Below are 24,853 nucleotides of genomic sequence, written 5' to 3'. Positions count from 1 at the left end.
TTTCGATGGCTCTAAAAATTAAAATATCAGAGATTGAAATGTGTCAAGCCACAAAAATTAAAATATTTGGAATGCTGAAATCCTAAATTTCGGAAGAAAAGAAAATTTTGAATATTAAAATATCTAGAACTATTTAATTTCACGCTCCAAAGATAAAAATCTAAAGTCTAAAAGTCTGAAATTCCAAGCTGCTAAAGTTAAAATATCTATCGTAGAATTCTAAGCTGCCAAGCTCTTTTTTCTAATAAGCTTCTTTTAAGCTTTTTTCCAATAAAACCATTTCATATCTTTCGTTTGCATTTACATGGTTTATCATTTGAAATGTTCAATTGCGGATCACAAGTTGTCTTCGTATTCCTCCGATCGTCGTCGCTCCTTCGGGCGATGCTTCGCGAGGGATTGTTGTTCCGAGCCCCTGTTTTGCTAATCCTGAATAACCACATGTATTGCTAGTGAGTGTTTTCGTTTCACCTGGACCACAGCTGGAATTGCTAAGTACGATTAAGCGTGCGTGGGAGAAACGAAACAGCAACTAAGTTTGGGAAATGAGCTTGCGATATTAATACATTGATGCGTTATTTCAAGAGATTAATTCTTGGGGGGACTGGATAGCGCGCATGGGATTCGCTGATAAATTTCGATATCGAATTAGAGACGGAACGCATTCGAATAATTTCCAGTAAATATTTATCCGGGATGATCATTGCAACTCTGTTCGGCGGTTTGCCCGTATAATTTCTGCGGAAACTCATTATTCGTTGGATTATATTTCCATATGTTTGAACCACAGTCTAGTCGGTATTTACGGTTATAGCTCTCCAATCATTCGATTGTTTATATAAACAATTCAAACACGAATTTTAAATCAAAAGCATATACGAGTTTACTCTTGAATACGCTGAAGACTATTGTTAGAATGAATGCGTGTTCTTACGAATGAAATGTCTCAAGATCGAAACGCATATATTTGTAAGAATTTACATATTTGACGTTGACGTGTTCGTTAGAACGATATTTCATGTAACCATAGCCTAACTTGTAAATAAATCAGCAAAGGTTTTACAGTGAATAGAAATTATATTGGCCCATACAGGACTCACTATTGGAGTACTGTCAATCTATTAAATTACCGATCATCAAAACCAAAGAAAATGTCCAACGAAATCAAATTCTTCCAGCGATCCTTCTTTCTTAACAAAATTTTCGTCCACGGATTTGTCGAGGATCGCGTTTCTTCCGGTTTGCGGGCTGGTGCCTGACGAAGGTTGAGAAATTTATTATCGTTAACGAGGCCACGAGCGTTCGATCAGTGCGGACAAAGCGTAGAACGGCGAAGTAATTTTCTCGGCAGGTGCAACGCCGCTGCGACAACAAAGTAGTTTACACCGTTTACACAATGAGGCTCTTTGAGAGCGTAGGGCGAAGGCCTCTAATCGTTTCCCTCTTCCCTTCGCGGAGGGGATTGTAAGCGTTTCAGGGTTTTTGCAGCGGGAGCAGCAAACAGCGTGCTCGCCGTCGTCGTCGTTGACATCGTCCTAGCGAATTCGTCGATGCCTCGGCACCGAAAACCTATTAGCTGACAGTCAATAAACAAAGGAACGGTTCTGGGCGATATAATATTGATTAATGGGGAGGTTAAGGAAGCGTGGAGCCGTTTAGTCAAAGTTCTCTCCAAGGCGGCGCGAAATCGACGTGGAAGGGGCCCCGTTTGTGTGCGTGCCGAGTATATGCCGAGCGATTATCGAATTTCCTCCCCGTAACAACGAGGTTCTATTAACTCCCACCCGGCGCCGGGGCTCACCCGATACAACCCCAGCTTTTGTGTATTGTTAAGACTATCCGCATTAAGCGATCCATAATAAGGAGTTACGCCGCGCGATAAATCGTTTCAAATTGCCGTGGACGCCTGCCTCGATCGATCGCATCTCACTGCCTGCTACTGGTTATTAGCTGGAAAGATAGAGCAAATGATAAGTTGCAGGTAAATAGGTGATAAATTATACGATTTTTTTTTTATTCACGATGTTAAGATGTAAGTTGCTGTGAGAAGCCGATCTCTTGGCAGTTTTACATTAACGAAAAGCAATTTTTCTAGGGTAGGGTTTATATAGACGGTAAACTAATATATTTATGTTCACAGCTTTTTAATTGGATGTAGTTTCTTTCTCGTCTGTGTTTCCTTATTCTTATTTGTTATTCCTTTCCTTCCTTATTTGTTATTCCTGAAAGTAAGATTCTAATAGCATTTTGGATTTCTCAATTCCAGATACGATTAGACGGATCGATTACAGAAATCAAAACGATACCATTTTACGTGATTAGTTTTAAATTTTCTGTGAAATGCAGATAAATGATATATATATTATATTTATAAATTAAGGTATCATAAAGAGGCGTAAAGAATAGTAAATACCATAGCGAATTTATAAAATGATATTTGATATAACGTCACATTTCTCTACTTCTCTAATTCGCCAATTCATATTGATCTGGCTGCTGAGAGACTCAATTAACGGCTCGTACTTCTACTAACGTGTTCGAAATACTCAATTATTAATTGTGCACTGTAAATGAAACATGAAATAATAATTTTTTTAAAAGATAAATTCAAGAACTAAGGTTCATCATTCTTTAAGTTTGAAGTCTAGAAAAGTGTAGTATGTACGTATAGAAAGACATGTATGAACGACACTACAATCTTCGACCCGAGAATATCTTCTACTTTACACACTTATCAAGAATTCCTAGAAGAGACATATTTCAAGTGAAGCGAAGTGCACGTTCGACCTGCATTTAAAACGATATAATTCGCTTCACGCGTGAAACGATTCCAACAATATATTGCGATGAACGAGTTCATGTTACCCTCCATTCTAAACCTCAAGTTTAACAGAATAATGAGCAACATCACGTCATCGCAACTCATTAACCAATCCTGCTATAATCTTGTTAAAGCTCGATTCTATTAAATAAATAAATTACTCGAACCTCGTCAAAGAAAATCGTTACGTGCCAATATTTTCCATTACGTACCACTCGTACATGAGCCGTGGAACAGTTGCAGGGACGAGAATTTTCCCAGTGAAAAGGTAGCAGAAGGGGTCGTTGCTTCGCGGAAACGTTTTCTTAACCGGCTCTCGTTGTTTCCGATAGCCGGAACAGTCGCATTTTCCGTCTGCGAGAATTAAGTCCGTGAACACGAATGGCAATCCGGCCCGATATTAAAAAAATACCTTTTGAAGCGGAGTCCACGGATGGGCGAGCAAACCGACGTTGATACCACGGAAATCCGAACAAAGCGTACTTTGAAAATCGAGAGATATCTACCGGCAGGACGTGGAAGAGGGTGGCGGAAGGGGGAAAAAATAAATTCGAACACGGACGCAGCAAACTGAGAATTCGGGTCATCCTTTGCGATCTTGCGCATAATGTCCTCCGGTGAATGTTGCCTCTGTTCCGCGAAATTTGACGACGAAAGAGGAGCAAACGAGGAAACGTTTTGAAGGAATGTTTCCAAACTACCCCCGTCTAACTCGCCGGATCGCGAGCAAGGAAAACCACCGCGAGTTCTTCCGATTTCAGACCAGACCTGCTATGGAATTATTTGCCCAAAGCGATCCTAAATTTTTGGCTATTTTCCCTGGCCGTCTCTGTATATCGTAAATGGATTCGAAGTGCTCGGTTTCGAGTTTTTACGTGTATTTATAATTCCCATTCCTATCCTTTCTTCATGTATGTTTTTTTACGCCACGTTATAGTTGTTGTTTTTTGGTAATTATGGAGGCGGTTACATTACTCAGGATATTCCTTGTGATAATGTGTATTGGGATAAAATGTAGGGTTATTACAGTAAATAGGGTTGAGATAAGCAGTTTTTCTTGTAATTCTACTTAAATGTAATTTACATAGTAATATGATAAATCTATTTATTAATAGTAATGTAATAGATCTATTTGACTCGATGGTATTTATACCTTTCATACAATATCTAATGAAATAAAAGCCTATATTTGTATTAATAACAAATAATATAACATCAGCATCTATCCTTTTTATAAAAACAAATCTAAGTCTGATATCTAGCGAGAAGTAAAAATTATCTAAAAATTCTTCTTCTCAATCATTCACAATCTAATAATACTCGATTAGAATTAATTTTAAAATAATAAAAATTAGTAATTTAAAATCTGAAACTTAATAAATGTAAAATTTTAATAGTAAAAGGCCCACTGTTTTAATAGTAAATTTTTTTCCACAAAGAGATTGCAATATATGTCTATACATATATATATATACATAGAATAAAGCTAATTTTTCATCTTCATCCTACGCTCGCCATTATAATAATAATACCAGTTTGCGATCGGGACGAGAGAAAGCTGGCGAAGTTAACGAAAAGCAAGGAATGGAAAAAAAGGACGGAGGTGGAATAGAAGCCGGAGGCAGGACGTTTATTTGCAATTGAAAGTAGGGGCAGCAGATTGCACGCCAATTTCTCGAGGACGGTTTCCGAAGGAACGGAATGCAGTTTCCGTAAGAAAAATGGAACTAATTGGTCCCCTCGAAAGACGCGGACGTTCGTGGCAAACAAGACGACGTTGGAGCGCATGAAAAGCAAGCCGTCGGTGGATGATGTAGGGTTGAGGGGAGGGCTGGGGGAAGGCATGGAGGAACAGAGATCTTGTAGTATCTGGAATTCTAGAGCATGGCGTCGAGTGTGTACCGTGCGCTGCAGGCTTGCGAAAGATAGTTGGTGCACTCGAGAGATAAAAGGGAGCCATTCTTTTTTTAGAGCGAACGCAAACGAGAAATTAGAGCATGGAGACACTGCTTACCAGTCGAAATCGTGCGAGTCCCGGTCGTAGACTTCAGAAGAATTCTTCAACTTCTCGGCTGAAGATACCGGACGGAGAAGTCGCCGCGGAAAAGAAAGGAACTTGTATGCTGCTGCTGACTAGAACGGTCATTGAAAAATGGCTCGAGAGCAACTTTTATGAGCTTCGAAGTCAAATACGGTTGCTCCTCTGCTTTCGAGAACTTCGAGGGATTTTACATGGTTTTCATGTTTAGATTTTACTATCGATAGATGTTCAATGACTCTCATAATCGATCAAACGTTTCTTGAGCACGAAGGGATTTTTAGTGATAACGAAGGACAATGTGCGTGATAAATCTTAATTCTCTAAAATTTAGATTCAAAGGGTTTCTGATTATTTTCTTGTTGTTTCTCGGAAGCCGAAGTATTCGAGTTGTTCGTAAGAAAAGAGACAGAATTCTTCGATATATTTTCCAATGTATACAAACTCAAAAAGGGTCCAGTGGAGCTTTGCTTGAAGGTGTTCGAACATTGGAAGATTAGATTCTATTCGTTGAATTTAATCATTCAATTTATGATTATTCTACTGTTAGAAGTTGTATAGAGAAATTTACAAACGCGAGATAAGTTTCTTTTCTTACAGAATTCGCATCGCTATGAATACTATTAGTCCTTCTTCGATACTTATCAATTACTCAAAGAGATTATCAGTTTCATTACATATTTAAAGCAACTTTTGAAACGAATGGTAATACGTTCCAAGATGAGTACCAGCATAACTTTGTTTTAGCTTCAAGTGCTTTGTAAATTTCAAAGTTCCATTAATAACCCATTTAACTTTGCTTAACCTTGAATTATTAGTCACTAAGTTTGCTATGAAAGGAATTGTAGACACAGGTATTTTGAAAACTATAAATTCCTACGTAAGTCGACAGGTAAGTTTAACCGTCATTTTTATTCGAAACAAGTTCCTATCGACCGTAAGATATTCTCGAACACGAATTAAATTCCATTAAAAAAATCCTCCCATATAAGACGGTAATAAATTTCTACGAAGATAAAGCTCGCAAGTTTCTTTATTCAAACTTAACAAAACCTTAATTTTCCGCTCTTCTAAACTAAACGCGACCTTCGTGCTTCCAGCGAAACGAAAAAATCTCCGAGTCCTCGCGCGAGACCCTGAAATCCTTCTTCGTCCTGCGGGATTCGCTAAAGACGATGTCGTTAAACCTTAAGTGAATTTTCAATTTCTGAAGCTTGCACGTGTAATTGTGTAGTTAATTGCTTCTGTTGCAGTCTATACACTGTATTTCAGTATTTTCAACGCACATTTTTAGCGCACTTTACACATAATTCAAGCAGATAGTTTACTACTACACTAGAAATATTTATCGTATCTGCCTTGTATTGATGTATCTATTTCACGTCTGTGTTTCATCCATGTATGGTCTCAAATCGTCTAATTGTATATCAGTTTCGCTAATTTCTCAGCTAATTTTTACCAAAGGCTCGATTAAAACGTTTTAAAAATTAAAGATCGATTATTTTTCCTGTACTAAGCTACATCTCGAATTCATACACGTACCTCGATTTGAACCTAAATCTTGGTGTAAACTCTAGACCTTTGTTTAAAAACTCCCAAAGATTAACAGATTTCGTTATTAAATGCTAAACTGTAGAGTGTAACTGAAAACTCCGTCAATTATTCCATCGAATACTAATTTCTATAGAATCGTCAGATAGAGATGAATCCTCCGCTGCGACGCAAGAAACGCAATAAGCTAACGAAGAATCACACGAATCTTCCGATCTACCTGTGTTCCTTCGTCCTGACTGAAAGTTACGATAAGTCCGCAGCAGGTCTAATAATACTTGCAAGGTTTTAATCGAAAGAAGCTGACCGGCCGCGCGGTCCGCTCGGTTACAAATCGACAACGGCTCGTTTGTTACGGCGGTCCAGAGTTTCTAACCAGATTTTCGAGACTTTCGAGTGGTACTTGGCGCGTCAAAGGATACTTTCCGCCCGCGGCGGCCCGACGATCGCTCGGGAGCGAAGCGAACAATCGACGCGGCGCGGAGTCAAGTGTCGAACAACCGCCGCGTAATCATTCCGGAAGCTTTGTCGCGCGCATCCGAGTGCGGCGTACAGTTCGCTGCTGCTTCCACGCTATTGAAGAGCCTCATTAGTACTGTTTGTTATTGTTTGTACGGCACTCGGGGTGAAAAAGAGCGTGATACTAGAGGGTGCCCGAGGTGTCACCGTGATCCCGCTGATTCTCGCACCTCTCTCGTCGTTACGAGTCCCACCCACCCCACCCCCCATCGTCCGTCTACTTGTCCTCATTTTTGGTTTCCTTTTAAGCATGTTCCTCACAATACGCGAAAGCTTGTTAAGTAGAAGCACACTTGGACTGATACGCTGAGGTGCACGCTGTCGTCTGTCAAGGGGAACAGGGGACACTTGGGACGTTCTTGCGCCAATTTTCGTCCGGTTGCATCAGTCCCGTCTTTGGTACGTAAGTAAGAGGCAAGTTACCTAATCCTTGCATCGATAGCCGAAATTGGCGACGTCGAACGATCTTTCACGTGGACGAACGCAAGGAAATCGTGCGATGATTCGTGTGGACTGTACATTGGATGTTTCAATCGTTTGTATCGAAATTTAAGCAATAACTCGTGCGTCGTAGTCACAGCATTATGGCAGTGTTTGTAACTGTCTCACAACTTTTTACGGTAAACTACAGCGTTGATTGTTCCACCCGTGCTTTGGTTTCTTCAGGGTAAATTCCTGTATCGAACATAGTTTCTGAGTAGTATCATCTTTTCTTATCGTCTGTATTGGACTACTGAACTATGATATATTAGGTAGGCACAAGGGTCTTTTTTAGGGAGTTTGGTTATTGACATAAAGGTCCATTTTTATTCATTCTATAACGTGTCAAATATAAAATGCTTGGCTATTAACGTAACAATTTTATTCATTTTACGAGACGCGAATGTCCCTGTCGTACTAAAGTACCAATCATTCTCATTGATTGCTTGGGACATTGCATGCGTAACTATTACGTCTACCTGTATAAACATTTATGCAAGGTATTGAACAAACATTTAATTAGTAACAGAATTTGAAACATTATGTAGATATCGATAAGAAGTATATCAAGTAAGAACGACGATTCATTTACCGACAATATAACGAACGTCAAATGAAAGTTTGTAAAGTGGTTACCAGACTATGCAATAAGAGTTAAGTAGGCGATCGAGACGAGCCAAGGCTATCGTAAAAGAACGTTAAAATGTATCGACGTAATCCACGTTGTCCGGTTAGTTCTGTAAAGCGGATTTCACATACAGGGGGTTGTAACATGCCAGTTCGTGACCCGATCTGACGCTAACAAAGGGGTCGAGTGGGTCCACTCGTGTATTCGTTCGCACACAGTGACCAGAGCATGCGCGATTACCCATTCCTTTAGAATTAGCGGGACATCAAACTTGCACGGGGCAGAAAGACAGTAGTTCCAATGGAAGCAAGAAGAGAGAACCGGAAGAGCAGGCCGGGAGTCTTTCAGCTCATCGCGCTCCGCAAACAAAGCGGTCCCGTGGAATGCACGCGCCCGTTCTCTGTATATCCACGTACATCCTAGTCGCCAAGGTTTACGACTATTCCCTTAATTGCGAAGATATCGCTTTTGTACTTCCGTATAATAATCTTCCCGGAGGTGAACCATTAGCCACTGCTAAATGAAGAAGGCCCCAGCTTCTTTCTTTTTCTTTTTTTATTATTATTTCTTCTGCCTTGCAGGCCTCCTTTTCTCGTTTGGTCCTTCGTTCGTCCTGGTACCGCGAGATAAACGACGCTCGCGGATTATTCCGCTTCCTACGTTTGGAAAAAAGGAAATTTCGCCGGCAAAAGCAAGGGAGAAAACGCGAAATTCCAGGCCGCCTTCGGGTCTCCCTGAACTGGCCGCCTTATATTCGGCAAGGTACGAGCTAATGAGGAGCAAATCCCGAGGTAAACGCGGCCAGCAAAGAAAAAAGGAGAAGAAGGTCCGCCAGGAATTGCGGGAGTTGTTTGCGTCATCAGGAGGCAAACGCTGTTTGTCTTTGCAGTTTGCATTGCATTAAATTCAGATGTAGCCACACTCCACGTTACCTACTTTTGATTCCTTTTTTTAAGGAGTTTCGTGTCTCTGATTGGTTGCACGCTATCTTTCGAATATTGAGAATCTTTAATATTGCAGTTTTATTTTATTTCCATATAGTCATTTCTGCTATGTAGGTTACAAATTCCGGAATATCAAAATTTAACACGGAATTGCATACGAAACGTGTAAACTTCTATACACAAAGAAATGACAATAGATATTGATAATACAATCAACGTAGTAGTAGATTATTATCTCTACTTTCACATGCATATAACGCACATCCTGAGTTCTTCAATTTTTCGTAAACGCATAAATATCCACGCTAAACCAATAAATTTATTTGCCGCGTGTCTCGCATTATCTTCGTCTAAGTTATTACATATTCCCCTTAAAATTCGCGGCATACGCATCCTAGTAGCTTTATGAAACCGTTATAAACCATCTTAAGCAATAAAAATAGCGAACCAGCTGAAAAAACCAACGAACGAAAGAAAAGAAGGAGGCTCGTTGTTGGTGCGTTCCATAACGAATCAAACTGTATAGGCGAACGAGTTGCCGGTTGTTGGGAACGAGTAAGTGGCCAGGGATAAGGAAGTGGCAGTCGAGTGACGGGGGGTAGGTCTCCTAGCTGGTGCAAGGGGTTACACGAAGAAGAGAGGGACGGTGGTGGAGCGGTGGTAGTTGGGTGGCAGTAGGATGTACTCATCCGTTGCAGTGCTGCAACTAATGAGACATCGCTAAAGGGCACGGGGTAGGTGGGTAGACACGGTGAGGCATATACGTGCGGGGGTAGGCGATACACTTCACCTGAGACTGCAGACTGCAAGAGATAGACGACGACGACGACGTCGACGACGATGAGGACGAGAGTGCAGGCACAATTAAAACTGACGCTCCTAATGGCAAGTCAAACGCCGACGGGCTCGAGAGATTCTTGACTTTCCAATGAAGCGATTGTTTCATATTCCTCTGCTTTCCTCCTGCTCCATCCATCGACCGACCCGCACATCGCTCCAGCTCCGTCTCTCTCTCTCTATCTATCTTTTTCTCTCTCTCCACCACCCCCTTCACTTGGCCCCTTGTTTCTACCGAGCCGACACGTGAATCCTGGTTACGCGACGGAGCCAAGGGGGAGGTGGAAATAGAGAGAGGACGAGGCCCCGTTGAAACTTTAGAAGGGAGAAATCGGTAGGAATCTGCGTAGATCTCGACCGGGATAGGGATGGGGTGGATTCGTCTGTTTCGTCGTTCACGCCAGACACGTGCGCCTTTGTCCGATCCTTACGTTACGAAAAATTCTCTTTCTCTTTTCGAGATTCGTATGGACTTGTACAGTTAGCCGTGTCAGAATCAATTTCTTTCGTTTAGTTCCTGTTACGTACGTTTAATTAAGAGAAGTTGAAATCTACCGATCGTCAAACGTAACACGTTACCGTGTCTGGGTATTAACGTTGAATTTAATTGGTTACTTACTGCAACTGTAAACGCGTACTACATATTGTAAAACGTTACACATAATACCAAAGTGAAGCTACAAATGAAACAAACTTTATGTGTAACCGAAGAAGCACGGAAGTTAACGACAAAACTATGCCAACACCTTTGCTCAATAGTATTACGGTGCATTCTAACGATTAATATAAATGTTGGTAATTAAAAGCAAATTCAAAGTGTTGAACTCGACGAGCAGAGAGTACGCATGTGCACTTACGCTCAATCTATCATAAACTGGATTTTACAATAGCGATAAATATGGTAACGGGCTGGCACGAATTTTACGTCGCGTCTAACACGCCACGCTTTTGTTAATCAACGTTTGCGGTTCCGAACTGAAAACTAGGTAAAGTCTTCGGCAACGCCGTGCACGGGCAGAAAGACGAAAACTCTGGTCACAGTATCAGAGAAGCAGGCAGGCTGAACGGCCTGAGAAAGCGGGAAGACAGTGATCGGTAGATTCAGGCTGATGTCTAAAACAAGCGACGACGCGAGGCAACGACTCCGATACGCGGTAGGAGCAGGCGGCACGGGGTGGAAGGTGAACGCGCGGAGGGTTAAGGGTGGGTTGGATACACGAATGCTAGATAGTAGCTTCGGGCGGAGCTTGATTATTTTCCGCTAGCTCGTTCATTCAGGTGGAGAGCGTGGCGCACGAGGGGTTCAATTGGAAACAGCAATCACTGCTCGCCTGTATTTTGTTCTCTTCTCGGGTGCAGCGAACTCCAATAATAAGCTTTCTCCTATATTGCCTCTTCAGTTCCCCTCCCGCCGTTGCCGGCCTCCTCGCCAAGTCTCCAGAACCGGCAACAGAACTACCCTTTCCCTCTTTCCGCTCCCCTGGCTTCGACTGTCCTCCCCCGACCCACTCTCTCCCGGTGCCGCGTTTCCTTCGAGTTTCCAGCGTTTCGTCTCCCGTACGTTCTCCAAACGACCTCGGTTCCCGAGTTCGAGTCGTTTGCCGAGATACCCACCCGCCCTTCCTCCTCGTCTTACCGCCCACTCACCCTGTAAGCTCACAGGTTATTCCACGGAATTCCTGCGTTCTTCAACGATGGGAGGGAAGAACGTTCGTCTGAGGATGAAGGACGAGACACCGAGATGAAAAGTCTTCGGGGCTTCTTCGATCTCGAAAAACCACCAGCTTTTGTCGTATCTTTGCTCTATTGGGCATTTGAAGTATAGATGTGGGCAAGATCGCCACCTTGAAACAAGATCAACGTTAACGAAAACTGATATGCGAACCTCTTACAGGACATACTGATTAACCGAATTTTTTGATGAACTTGCCAATTTTCGTAACTGGTCTTCAACGTTTCAAAAAACGAAAGGTTTACTATCCTGAATTTATTTTTTACGCGAAGAGAGTTCAAATAATTGTAAATACCAAGGTGAGTATTAAAAAGTAAACACTATAAACCACCACACTTATTTTTTTCTGTATTTCTATTTAAGAAGTGCACTCGTATATTAAAATGCTATTTATATTCTTTGTCTAGCCTGGTCGCTGTGCGATTCGTATATCATATAGCATGAGGCTATGATTACAATAGATACATAATTGAATACACTTAATACATCACAGCGAACAATTTATAAATTTCTATGAATAGAAGCGATCTTCAGATATTTTTTCGTTCGTTAGTACACTCGCATTCACTGTGCTCATAACGTAAGACGAAATGTAAAACATGTAATACCCATCGTGTTCTATTTGGATATAAAAGTTTCCACATTTGTCCACTGTCTCGTCCTAATATGTTAACGTTCGCGGACACTATCCAGTGAGTATTAAAAAGTAAATACTATAAACTACCACACTTATCTTTTTCTGTGTTTCTATTTAAGAAGTGCACTCGTATATTAAGATGCTATTTATATTCTTTGTCTAGCCTTGTCGCTGTGCGATTCGTGTATTGAAACGTAAGGCTATGGTTACAATAGATACATAATTGAATACACTTAATACATCACAGCGAACAATTTATAAATTCCTATGAATAGAAGCGATCTTCAGATATTTTTTCGTTCGTTAGTACACTCGTATTCACTGTGCTCATAACATAAGACGAAATGTAAAACATGTAATACCCATCGTGTTCTATTTGGATATAAAAGTTTCCACATTTGTCCACTGTCTCGTCCTAATATGTTAACGTTCGCGGACACTATCCAGTGAGTATTAAAAAGTAAATACTATAAACTACTACACTTATTTTTTTCTGTATTTCTATTTAAGAAGTGCACTCGTATATTAAGATGCTATTTATATTCTTTGTCTAGCCTTGTCGCTGTGCGATTCGTGTATTGAAACGTAAGGCTATGGTTACAATAGATACATAATTGAATACATTTAATACGTCACAGCGAACAATTTATAAATTCCTATGAATAGAAGCGATCTTCAGATATCTTTTCGTTTGTTAGTACACTCGTATTCACTGTGCTCATAACGTAAGACGAAATGTAAAACATATAATACCCATCGTGTTCTATTTGGATATAAAAGTTTCCACATTTGTCCACTGTCTCGTCCTAATATGTTAACGTTCGCGGACACTATCCAATGTGGCGTATATCGCTTTTTATCACGAGAGACACGTCTGATAACGTTTGCACCCATATTTGTCCTCGAGGGAGTTAACCAATTTTGCTTTTCATCCCCGTGGAAGTATTATCGTTATTCTAGAAAGCCGTGTTCGAGACACGAACAAAATGCACAGGAGGCAGGGATGGTATGGAGGGAAATGCCCGGCACGTGAGTGGGTCGCCGTTATATCAAAAGACCAATTACAATAAATTCCGAGGACGCCGCTTACTCTGGCGGCACGCGAGCGGGTATTAATCCGCGCGGACTGTCAGCGCGCGGCCGCGATAATGGAATGGATCGGCTTTTATCGGTCCCCAAGGCACACCGCCGTCTAAAGTTCAATCGTCGTTGACGAACGCGAAAATATCAGCGGCTGAGAAATTCCGGAGGCTACACCGCGGTCACGCTACTCCTATCCTCGTTACCTGACATTTCGATAGCGATGGGGAATAAGTATGCTGGCAATTTCTGTCAAATATATCCTGTACAATGCTTCTCAAGGGCTATATCATAGCATCATTCTTTCTGTTCTATCTTTGATGTATAAAAATCTGCCTGTAACCTAACATTCCATAAAACATTGGCGAATCTGTGCCGTGTACTTCGTTGTTTCACGAGTTTGTCGCACTTCTTCATTAAAAATTTGAACGTTCAACTAGAAACGTGCAAGTGAAAGCAGTATTAATGAAACGGACTGCGTAATCGATATTTGTTGATAGAAACGATCGGAGAATTTACTATTGGAAGATAAAAACATGTCACTTTGCCTTCGTTTCATCGATCTTGTAAGTAAAAGAATTAAATTGACAGCTTGAAACCGAGAATGACAAATTGTTCATAATATAGTAAATGTAGTAGATAATTTCATATGAATCTCTTAATCAATCAGAAGATTAATCAGAAATAATATCAAATTCAACTAACTCGTCCTCCTCTTATCTCCATTTAGATCTCATTGAATTATTCATACGAGAAACACAAATTTTTACCGAACAAAACTTCCGTGAATTAGGGTGAAGCAAGTTCTTTAAATGGCAAAGAACTCGATTAAGCGAAATAATTCTTGTTCGCGGCACGTCAAAACAATAGCAGGAGTCAGATCGCACCCCTAATCCCCCAGTCAGTGTGTGCTCTGCAATTACACGAGCGCTAACTCCAACCCTTTCCCTCCGGTAAACGGCACGTAAATATATCGATTCAATTCCGTTTCAGCGGTGACCATCCCCCATACCCTTTCGGACGGTCTCCTGCGCGCCCTTCTATAAAAATTTATCGTCTGGTAAATTGTTTCGCGCGGCGTGTTCGCGATTCCACGCGAAACGGACGAGAAGTACGCGCGTGCACGTTACGCGCCGGCATTTCCAGCTGCAACGGAAACGTCGATTCGAGGGGTTGAAAGGGGGTGAAAGGAGCAGGAGAGGTGGAGTGGATAGGGGGTAGAGGGACCGAAGTGACCCGTAGCTGCTCTAAACCTGTCCGACGGGATGTTAATTAACAAAAAGTCATTAAACTTTTCACGGTGAGCGGAACGAAAGACCGTGGACCTGTCGCTTCGCCTAGGATCGATGCACCCTCTTTTATTTTCCTACTTTCCGCATTTATTGTTCTACCTTTTTCTGCTTTCTCGAATCAAGCTGCTGAGTTCTTCGTATGGTGAAGCGAAGATCGAGAGGACTGACGTTTTGCATTGTGTATTTTGTTTCCTTTTTCTTGTGTTTTGCTTTGGTTTTTTTTAGGCAATGGTAGAGTTTGAGATGCTTTGAAGCTTCTATTTTCGCATTAAACTCATATTTCTATAAACGTAATTAAACAATTGAATGCAAACAGAGATTTATTTCACACTTTCCCTATCTTCCGATATCTACGTCTTTGTATATGAACTGTACAGATGAATCAATACGAAGAATGAAATTTCCTCACCTTGTCTCGACGATGTTATAAAATCCCCTCCACGAATGTACTCTTTCTCGCTTTCCACAATGTGAAATTTAAACAATAGAGGACAAACGAAAGAAGATAGAAAACATCCTATGACAATAAATCACCCTAATCTTTCTCCAAAAAATAACTTCCTTACCCGAAAATCCAACGTTTCGCGTAAATCCTCCACACGAATTCAAACAGCAATTAACACATGACTTCCCATATCGAAGTTGCAGGCATCGTAGAAGAGTTGGCTTTATCAATTCCATGAACTCCCGGAGCAATTACAGGGGCAGCGGAACGTCGGCCAGATATCGTGTTTCTTTTGACGCGTATCGTCCAAGAAACTTTTTCCCAGGCCTTGTGTAGCGGTAAATTTGAGCCTCCAACCCCCTTTTCGCAACGTTTAAGCGAGAATGGGCCGAAACGGTCGCGGAATTGCACCGCACGGCATAACGAGTTCAAGTGCTGCAGTCCATTGGTCGTGGCCGGGGCTGCGAGCAGCCAGACGATTCGTACGACACGGCGATAATGACAAGCATAACCATTACTGACCCGAGGTCGGTAAACGGTAACGGGCAGGGGGTAGCTTTTCGGCCTCGGATATCGTGGCGGCCGGCCAGATAAAAATCACTCGTCTAGAAGATTAAATAATAAATCACCCTCGCAGCGCTGCCCGTCTGAGTTCGTTTGCGCTCCGGTTGCAACGCCAATTAAATGTTTTCTCTTAACGATACGGGCAGGGAGTCTTCTTCCAAAGCCGAGCTTTCGGTCTCTTCCGTTTCCTGCAACTGCCTTCTTTTCTTTTTTCTTTATTTATTTATCCCTTTTTTTTTTAGAAAGGAAATATTGAAAGTGAAGTGGTGCTTGCATGGTGCTATTACACCGTTACGTTCGGCATTGAAGTACTTTTGAAGTTTATTTATTATTCGTGGATTGGGACTTTGATAAAATACGCGATGCTAAGTCTCGTAATATTAAATTGTAATTTTAAGTAAGTTTTAATTGATAGGCAGTGTAAGTAAAGGATAACAGTTGGTATATGTATAAGTATGTTTGTAGGGATGTTCCAGCGAAAGTGTGTGTTTCCAAACGTGCGACAGTTAGTTTTAGTTAGCTCCAACATAACACGATTTACGTTGGATCTCAGAAAAGTGGCGTTATATGATCGCAAAAGAAATACATCACAAGCAATTGTATCATCGATGGTCACCAACCTCGAATATACATTTGGATTAAATTTCCTATAACTTGTACACCCTATCTTTGCTACCCTAAACAAGAACAGACCTAAAAGCCATTTCAATCCAATAAGACACAATTCATTACCCATTCGATCTCTTGAACGACCCTCGAGCCTATTTCCAAGCACACAAAACCCAGCCTTTAACCATTGTAAAAATGTTTCAATTCCGTAAGACGGCGCTCATTGCTCCGGAACTCAATTAATTTCGATACGCAGCAAGACATTCGTGGAACGCGGTGGTTCCGCCACCCCCATGACCTAGTCGACCGCGGTTCGAACCACGGCGGTGCAAAAGACCTAAACACCGCAAACCCAAACGCTCACTAATTTTCTGTTTAGTCGTAAAATAAATTCTCGACGTTGGGGTCGGGTGGGATGGAAAGTAGGTGGGGGGAGAGGATAGCAACGAGTTCGAACCATGGAGAATGCTCTCTCCACCGGCGTATTTTCCACCCTTGGTGTAAGGGTGAAGGTGCCGATGCCAGCATTTACCGGGGGCCGAGGCAAAATTTGGAAGCAGAAGTAATCGAATTTGTTGGCGTCGTTTAATGAGAGCCGCACAATAGTTGTGTCTGTATAATTGGTACACACCCCCGTCGCTACGAGACCCGAACCCACCCCTTCGGCCCTCCATGGCCTTTTCCGACACTCTAACTGCTCCACCGATGCAGCCGTCAGCGAACAGAGAAAGGGAAAAGGGGATCCTACGGCGTAACTATTTGGCTCGAGTACCTTCGCGAGAGACCGCATACAGTGGTTCTCGATATCTCCTCATACTCGATCCTCGTTACGGTAGATGTAGCGGATGAGCGTATCGTTTGACTGGTGATCTTGTACGTATTTGTTTTTATTATAGTTTCATTTTATGTTATATATTTATTATAATTTTGGAAATAAGTCATTTAATTCATATACATTATGCGTAAATTACTGTAGGATATTATTTATGTACACATGATTTATAGAAATAGTGGAACTAGTAGCTACGACCGTCTGATCATTGCCGACTGATTGTATTTATTTTAATGTGCATTTCCATTATGTAAGGATTATACTGTAAGAGAAAAATCGTAGATGGATGAAATCAATGAAGTGCCATTATATGAACTGTATTTATTGAACTTTTTGTCTTTCTATGAGTTCGAAGTTTTAAATGCAGTTCTACTGTAATTTATTAAATCGTAATATGTGAAATTTACAATTCGTTTGGTTAAAATGATCAATCTTTCGCAGCAAATATGTATGTATAGTAATACGTCGATTTGGATACAATTTCTTTTCGTATTTGAACCTCGTGCTTCTTCAACCGAGCAAATGTTTCGATATTAAATTTCGTCCGGGGCAAATATTTTATGTCAATAGATATAATTTAATTTCTTATATACAAAAAACTGCCATGAAAAGATATTTCCCAATTATTTGTATTCACCCATTATCTTCAAATATACTTATACTCTATCTTTGTTTAAAACCTAATTCATCCTACACAAATGCCAAATAGAAGCCCATAAATTCTCGATGCTCCATTTCAAATTCTCTTCAACGATCGTTGAATCCTGATCGTGGTTCGTACGCATCAGCATCGAGCAAAGCTACGGAATACCCTTTGCAGTCCAATGCCCGAGAACCCCTGTTTCGGCTATTTACCAATATAGTGATTAAATGTTCCATGAAATCACGAGTTCCACGTCATAACATTTTAAGAGTACTCCTCCCTTGGTCACGCGGTGGCCCTCTTTTACCAGGACAACGATGCATGTAGCTTTAATACCAGTGGCCGTGCGAGGTGCGTATAGGTATGCGAGGTGGCACGCGTGAACACGCGTCTCTATACGAAACTTCGACAAGCTTCCAAGTACACTATCGTTCAAAAGTAGACACTCGGTTATTTTCAGTCACTTCATAATTATCGTAGTTACGATTAAAGTGTTTTATAAAAGCCAATATGCAACAATGAAGCTGGTATTTATAACTGTCAAATCTTAACAAATTCTTTATTTTCAAATTCTTTAATTGTTGGATTACAAATCAGATCACGAAGATTCCTCTAAACTGATAGAAACTGCTGGCTTTGATGCGAGCAATGATATTTAAATAATAAATATATGTAATAGCATATATAGTAAATAATAAAATACATTAATGTCATGTTGATCAGATCTGTTGATATTATAATAAGATGGCAAGTGATGTTCCTAATTAATATTTGTCGCAATAATGTTTCTAATTAATATTAATGAATTAATATTTATCATTCATTTGAGCACTTTGATCATGTTCGACTGTTACTTTGAATTGAACAAAGTATTCAGATACTTATGAAGGGTAGTGTACTTATACACTGCATAGTAGCTGGATTCTCTTTGCCTACTGTTTAATTACAACATACTTAGTTGCACAATTGTCTCTTTTACTCTTTCCACGTTGCTTCTAGCTGGTTGGTCTGTCGCTTCCCTTTGACCGTGTCTCTTCTCTCTTCGGCCAGTATCTCGATACTAAAAATAACGAGGCTGGGACAGGGATCACGGTGTAGGACATTTCTGTTCATTTTTCCCGAGACGGTTCCGCTCCGAGAGAGGCGTAATGGTAATTAGTTTTTCGCGTATGCGCTCGGAACCAGACCGAACTCTGGTACCGTGTTCGTCGTTGGGTCGAGGTTCCTTTTCGAATGGCATCCAAGATGGTCTAATTACCCTGCGTTCACTTTTCATTTTCGTTTTTTGGAAATCACGCTTTATGCTGTCTCAGATGTAAGATGGATGTATTTTAAATGATACCAGTGGTATTTATTATAATTAATTACAATTTGTTCAATTCTTAAATACAGAAAATGATTGTTCCGCAAGAAAGTTTAGAATTCTATTTGTTAATTTAACAATTTAGTAATTTAAAAATGCGTTAATTTCGTAGCTCAGTTATTTTTCAGTTTTCTTTTCTTTCGATAGTTATAATTATCAAATTTTCATTGACGTGTATGGTTTTGTTTTCTTTTCTATCGTTTCTTCCTTCATCAATCATCGATCTTTTTTATCTGTAATTATTTTCCTTACAAATTTCCAAATTTCGCAATATTCTCTTGTCGAGTCTTCTGAAATCACTCGAATCGCGTGCCCAATGTCTTAATATCCTACATTCGTAGCAAAAGTTGGCGATTTAATATTAGAAGGGATAAAAACGTTTCGAAAAAGATCGGGAGGATTAGACATTTTTAGATCTGGTTTCCTTTCACAAATTTTTTAACCCTCTTCTCTCTTCACGCCTTTCTTCCTTCGACGAAAGAATGTCTGCGATGGTGGAGTATCGCTTACCCCGTTCACCAGCTCTAAAAGTGACAGAGAGTCAAAACACATCGGGTAAGTTGTTTTGCACTCACCTCCTTTTGCGTAGCGCGCGACAGCTGTATTTATACAAGACACTTCCGGCGAGACTCCAGCATGATAATTTCTTTTCCTTATTTCTGCCTTCTCCTACACGAACACCAAACAAGAAAAACAATAATTTTGCTGGCACGTGTACACAGAATTGGTCAGCTACTAATCCGGCTCGTCTTTCCCAATCAATGGGTAGAACGTTGATCTGAAACGTGAAATGAAACTTCCGGTTACCATCTATATATGTATCATGTAAAGAGGAAGGAAAGAGATTTATGGGAGGACTAATCAAAAATCGAGATGTTACAAGCAACTTTATCGAGGAAAACGAGTTTCAACCCTTAAATTCCTATCAACGCTAGAACTACCGATAGTTAACACGAAGCTATTTCTACCAAAACCAGTGAAAATTACTGGTCTTTAAAAAATACGTAATAATAGAATATTTTTATATTTATTGATTTATTACTTTCTTACAGAAGCAATTCCATTTTATGTAGTACATTTTTGGTATTATTAATTCATCTGGGACCATGATCCCTAAACGGGGGTTGACAAATTTATAAAATTGTAGAACCAGACAGTTTGACTGGTGTGGTATTACTAGTGTTAGCATCTAGCGATCTAGCGATCGATCCGGAATTTTCCTGATATCTGATATCATCATATCGAATGATACGCAGTAAAAATTTTAAAAACGTGTGGGAAGTTGTACAAAACGAGGAATCTGCTTAATTGGGGTTCGATAAATAGATTGCAGTACCCTTTTACACTGTGACAAGTACCGTTTTGACTGGTATTGGTATAAGTAGCCTTGATACAAAATTATTTTGTGTTTGAATACATAAAAAACAAAATAAAATTCGTTATATTATTCTTTTAGTTATCGTTGCGAAAGTCATTACATCATTGCGGAAAAAAATATAACATGAAGTAGGAATTTTAAAATAAAATTATAAAGCCAGTCAAATTGGCTGATGAGGTCGTTTTAGTGTTAAGAAAATTATGATGTAGCGCAGGAAGTTTTGTTCATTTGTATCTCTATCGAAACAAAAATGAGACTTATAGATTTCACGAATTTATAAGAAATGAATGAAACTAAAAGTGCCATCGGTGAATTAATATTTGAACAAATACTAAATTTCTCATTAGAATGCATTAAAATATTTATATAAACTACTAATTTTATTGCATTGTACGTGCCTATAGGAATTGAAGAGTTAATACCACAGTCTATCAGTAAACAAGGTTCAGTGAATTTGAAATGTATACTTTTATTAATGCGGATTTTTATCCATTTATGCGAAAATGTACAGAGCGCATATAACGTACTAGAATATAAAAAGGTATGAAAAGTAAAGTAGTCGTTATGATATTTTAATGGATAAAACAAATTTTCACCCAAATTCTGCTGTTTTGTTTAATTGCATTTATGAAACCCCGCAGCCTGTTTGCTAGGCTTGAAAAATATCATTTTCCTCTTGTTTCCATTATCCTTCAATTAACTGACGAGACGACAATTTTCACAATAATATGGCGATGTTAATGCGAATCCACGAGTGCCAATCGATCGAACGAGAAACACTGTTTTAATTTTCACAACGTTCGCAATTGAATTGATAATTTTTGCATTAAATGCCGGGCGCGGTTTAAACGAGAGGAAAATCGCGCGCGCACAGTTTGCGAAGTAGAGCGATAATTCAACTCAGATTCAACTATAAATAATTATTGCCTGGCTCGTGATAATTTCCCGTTAATTTAACTACGCTTTTTCTGTCGTTCGTTCGTGTTAAATACGGATGCCACGGGCAAGTACTCGAGCCACATAAATGACAGCGTTGATTAAAACGTATGTACACAGAAACGAATTGAAGTTACTATTCGTTTTATCTTCGCGCGCGATTAAGCTGTTCGCATAAGTATCTCCTCTGCGCGATACTTCGAAACAACACAATTAGTATAATGAGTTAGTACTAGTCCTCTAATTTACAAATCCCCCAGTTTCCTACTTCACTAATCCCGCGTCCTCGCATTTCGTGAATTCTCGACTCGTCAAATATTTCACTTTTCCTGCTTCTTTGCCTTTATATATTATAATTTCATCTCGTTTCTTCGACAGTCTAATTTATAAACTGTTAGATGTCTAACATTCTTGACGATTCTTTATTTCCTGATTTTATTGATTGTCTGTGTTAACTCAATTCATGATTCCAAGGATCTATAAATTTCCGGCTGCCTAATATTTTATTTCTTAAACTTTCCAATTTTCCCAATTAATTTAATTTTCTACCCCATCGATTTCTACATTTCTATAACACACGACGAACATTTTAATCTTTCGCATTTAAAGAATTTCTGCTTTCTAGTGCGCAACTTTACCACTCTTTAAATTTATATTACAGAAACTTGAGAAAATATTATATAAATAACGATCAGGATGTGTAGGAGTGACTTCCAGCGAAATAAATGCATGATTTTCTAGCAAATAACTCGCACCTGGTCTAGCTGACGAAATGATCTAGTCAGCATACGGTTTGCCAACTTCGATATCAATCTTATTACGCGTCCCTACTTAACTTTCAAATTTGTCTGCTTCTTTAGCTACATCCTGCTTAATATATCCGTTAATCCCGCTGTACGTTGAACAAGGAAAACAAATGTTCGCGAGTATCCGGAAACGTGGTCGATTTGTAGTTGTTGGATATCGTTGACTGACGATATGTAAGATTGTCCAGCAGACACTGTGATTATTTAACCAGAAACAAAGTCTTGTTCAGTCTCGGGTATACATTTTTTCCCACTAAATCATAGTTTTACGAAATTCGATCCTTTACAATATGTACTGCTGCCCTCAAAATTTCCAACTATAAGTTACGATCAGTTAAACTGCAATTCAGTTATCATATGCATGTGCTAACGTTTAAGCTAAATTCCGCTCGTTTCAATCGGTTTGCCAGTAAATCTTCGTAGAGGCTTGCTCGATCGATATTGCTATATATCACAGCGAATGAGTAGGTGTGGAGGGTCGAAATGTCGTTAGATTATACCAAAGATGTTTATTGGACGTGGGCCAACCTTCGAGATTCTCAGTTGCTTCCTGCGCAGATCGCAACGGTGCGATGCCAACAGTCAACGTGACGATGAGACAAGTGTGAAAGCTCGACCGTTTTGCGGCCTCTATCGCTTGAAGTACCAAAAATTCGCCAAGCGTACAACACGTCCGACCAGAACCTGGCATTTCGTAGCTCTATTCTTTCAATTTTACTAGGCTTCCGTATTTCTTTAGTTTCTGTTCGTAAATTTCATCAGGCAATTTCTCTTTTGTTTCGTTACTTGTTAGAGTCTTAGACTTAGGAAATGAACACCTTATAACCGACTCTATTTCTTAGTTTCCCATTCTTCGATCTTTTCACTATTGGTAACTTGCATAGGATAAAAGCACGAGGTCGAAAATTGTTGCTTATGACAAACACGATGAGCGTTATCATCGAGCAGCTACACATACCAATCTAAGTAATCAAAGGGTTTCGTTTTGGAATTATCTCGTGCTATATTCCTCTCTCTTATCAAACACGACATAGTACCACGCCAGAATAATTTACTTATAATTCTTAGTGAGAATTGATTGTAAAATACATCCAAATGAAAAAAAAAATTCCTCTCGACAAACCTATCTATTGCTCTGTTCTATCCTCGACTTTCTCGATCACAGTCTAATCTATTTATTCAATTTTGTTGTTAAACTAGGAATTTTTATGACTTCAGGGGAAATTTCGAGGTGCGAAAATGCACGCGACGCATATAATATGCAAAGATATAAAAAATATTCAAAATAGAGTGTTGATTATAATATTTAGTACATGAAATAAAATTTCTATAGTTACGTCCATAAAAATATAAAAGTCTATAAAAATCCTCGATCTGTCAGACATAACCATAACAGCATCTCGTAACAGTTTTAAACATCAAAATAAATTATTTCATCACCTATAATTATTTCCACCATACTCTACGCCAACTTTATATCCTTCCCCTCTAGAAATATCGTTTTGTATCTTTCTAACTTTCAGCCGATGCCCAACGATCCCTCAACTGACTGTTTGTCGAGGAATTTTTCCTTTTGGTTGCCAAACAGCGGAATCCAAGACACATCAGCCCCATTGGAGCATGTACGTGCGGACGAGCGAACAGACGGAGTTGTTAATTAATATCGCTATAAATTAAAATGTATTATGCAAGTTAGGCGGTCTCGTCCGCAGGCTCTTCGGGACTCGCGGAGTCTCGGCTACGGCCGTGCTCGAGGAACCGAGTTTTACGCGGTGTGCGAGCTTCCACGGGCGAGGGGAGGACGATGGAAAGGGCGAACGAGCGGAGGCTGAGGCAACGGGACGCGGAAGAGGGCGGCGCGGCGTGGCAACCGGCGGGCAAACAACAAGAGGTTTTCGTAGCCGGCTAACGGCAGAGTTTCCTCATAAACTCTTAGGGAAGTTCGCAGACAAACACAGAAATATTTTGTAATGGAAACACGTCCCTGAGAAATTAAATATCGCAATGAAGAAGATGAAGTTGCGTTTGTAGCCGAGTGCTACGAGGAGACGACTGCCGGCGAATCCAGAAGCGTATTACGTGCGACGAACAGTCATTAATCGCTACCGTTTTCGAACGTCGTGAATGTCAATCACCTGATCTTATTCTCTTTCGATTTATTGGGTTGGCAACTAAGTGACTGCGGATTTTGTCAATATCATCTAATGACAAAATCCGCAATCACTTAGTTGCCAACCCAATAGATAGAAAGTCATCGCGTTGCTCATTCGTCCAAAGTATGGAGGATCTGTGCTATTCAAATGCGACTCCATTTCACTGTGTAAATCTTTGATATCATGAGAAATTGAATTTGCGTTATTTGCTTCAAATTCTTATTCTCTTTCGATTTATTGGGTTGGCAACTAAGTGATTGCGGATTTTGTCATTAGGTGATATTGACAAAATCCGCAATCACTTGGTTGCCAACCTAATAGATAGAAAGTCATCGCGTTGCTCATTCGTCCAAAGTATGGAGGATCTGTGCTATTCAAATGCGACTCCATTTCACTGTGTAAATCTTTGATATCATGAGAAATTGAATTTGCGTTATTTGCTTCAAATTCAAGGAAGTGATCGTTAAAGAAAGACACGTTTCAAATTTGCTACGAATTATAAGAAAAATTGCGAAGTTCGCAAAATTTAAATCTCTTGCGTCTGTCAAACCATTTTCTTTTAATC

At 40.0% G+C, this 24,853-nt stretch overlaps 2 long non-coding RNA genes across 2 annotated transcripts in view; one reads left to right on the top strand and one right to left on the bottom strand.

The window, feature by feature from the left end:
* The window catches only part of LOC132906524 (uncharacterized), a 77,215-nt gene extending 52,782 nt beyond the window's left edge, over positions 1–24,433 (top strand). Inside the window, exons 2-3 of the long non-coding RNA XR_009657992.1 lie at positions 23,659–23,757; positions 23,848–24,433. This is a non-coding gene — a long non-coding RNA (uncharacterized LOC132906524). The remainder of the gene's footprint in view (positions 1–23,658; positions 23,758–23,847) is intronic.
* Positions 18,980–20,116, bottom strand: LOC132905914 (uncharacterized). The gene is made up of 2 exons (XR_009657887.1): positions 19,591–20,116; positions 18,980–19,539 (listed from the first exon to the last, which is right to left on the bottom strand). It is a non-coding gene; the product is annotated as an uncharacterized LOC132905914 (long non-coding RNA).
* Positions 24,434–24,853: the final 420 nt, after the last annotated feature.

Source organism: Bombus pascuorum, chromosome 4 (assembly GCF_905332965.1).
Source record: "Bombus pascuorum chromosome 4, iyBomPasc1.1, whole genome shotgun sequence".
NCBI lineage: Eukaryota > Metazoa > Arthropoda > Insecta > Hymenoptera > Apidae > Bombus > Bombus pascuorum.
This window is presented reverse-complemented; position numbering and strand designations above follow the sequence as displayed.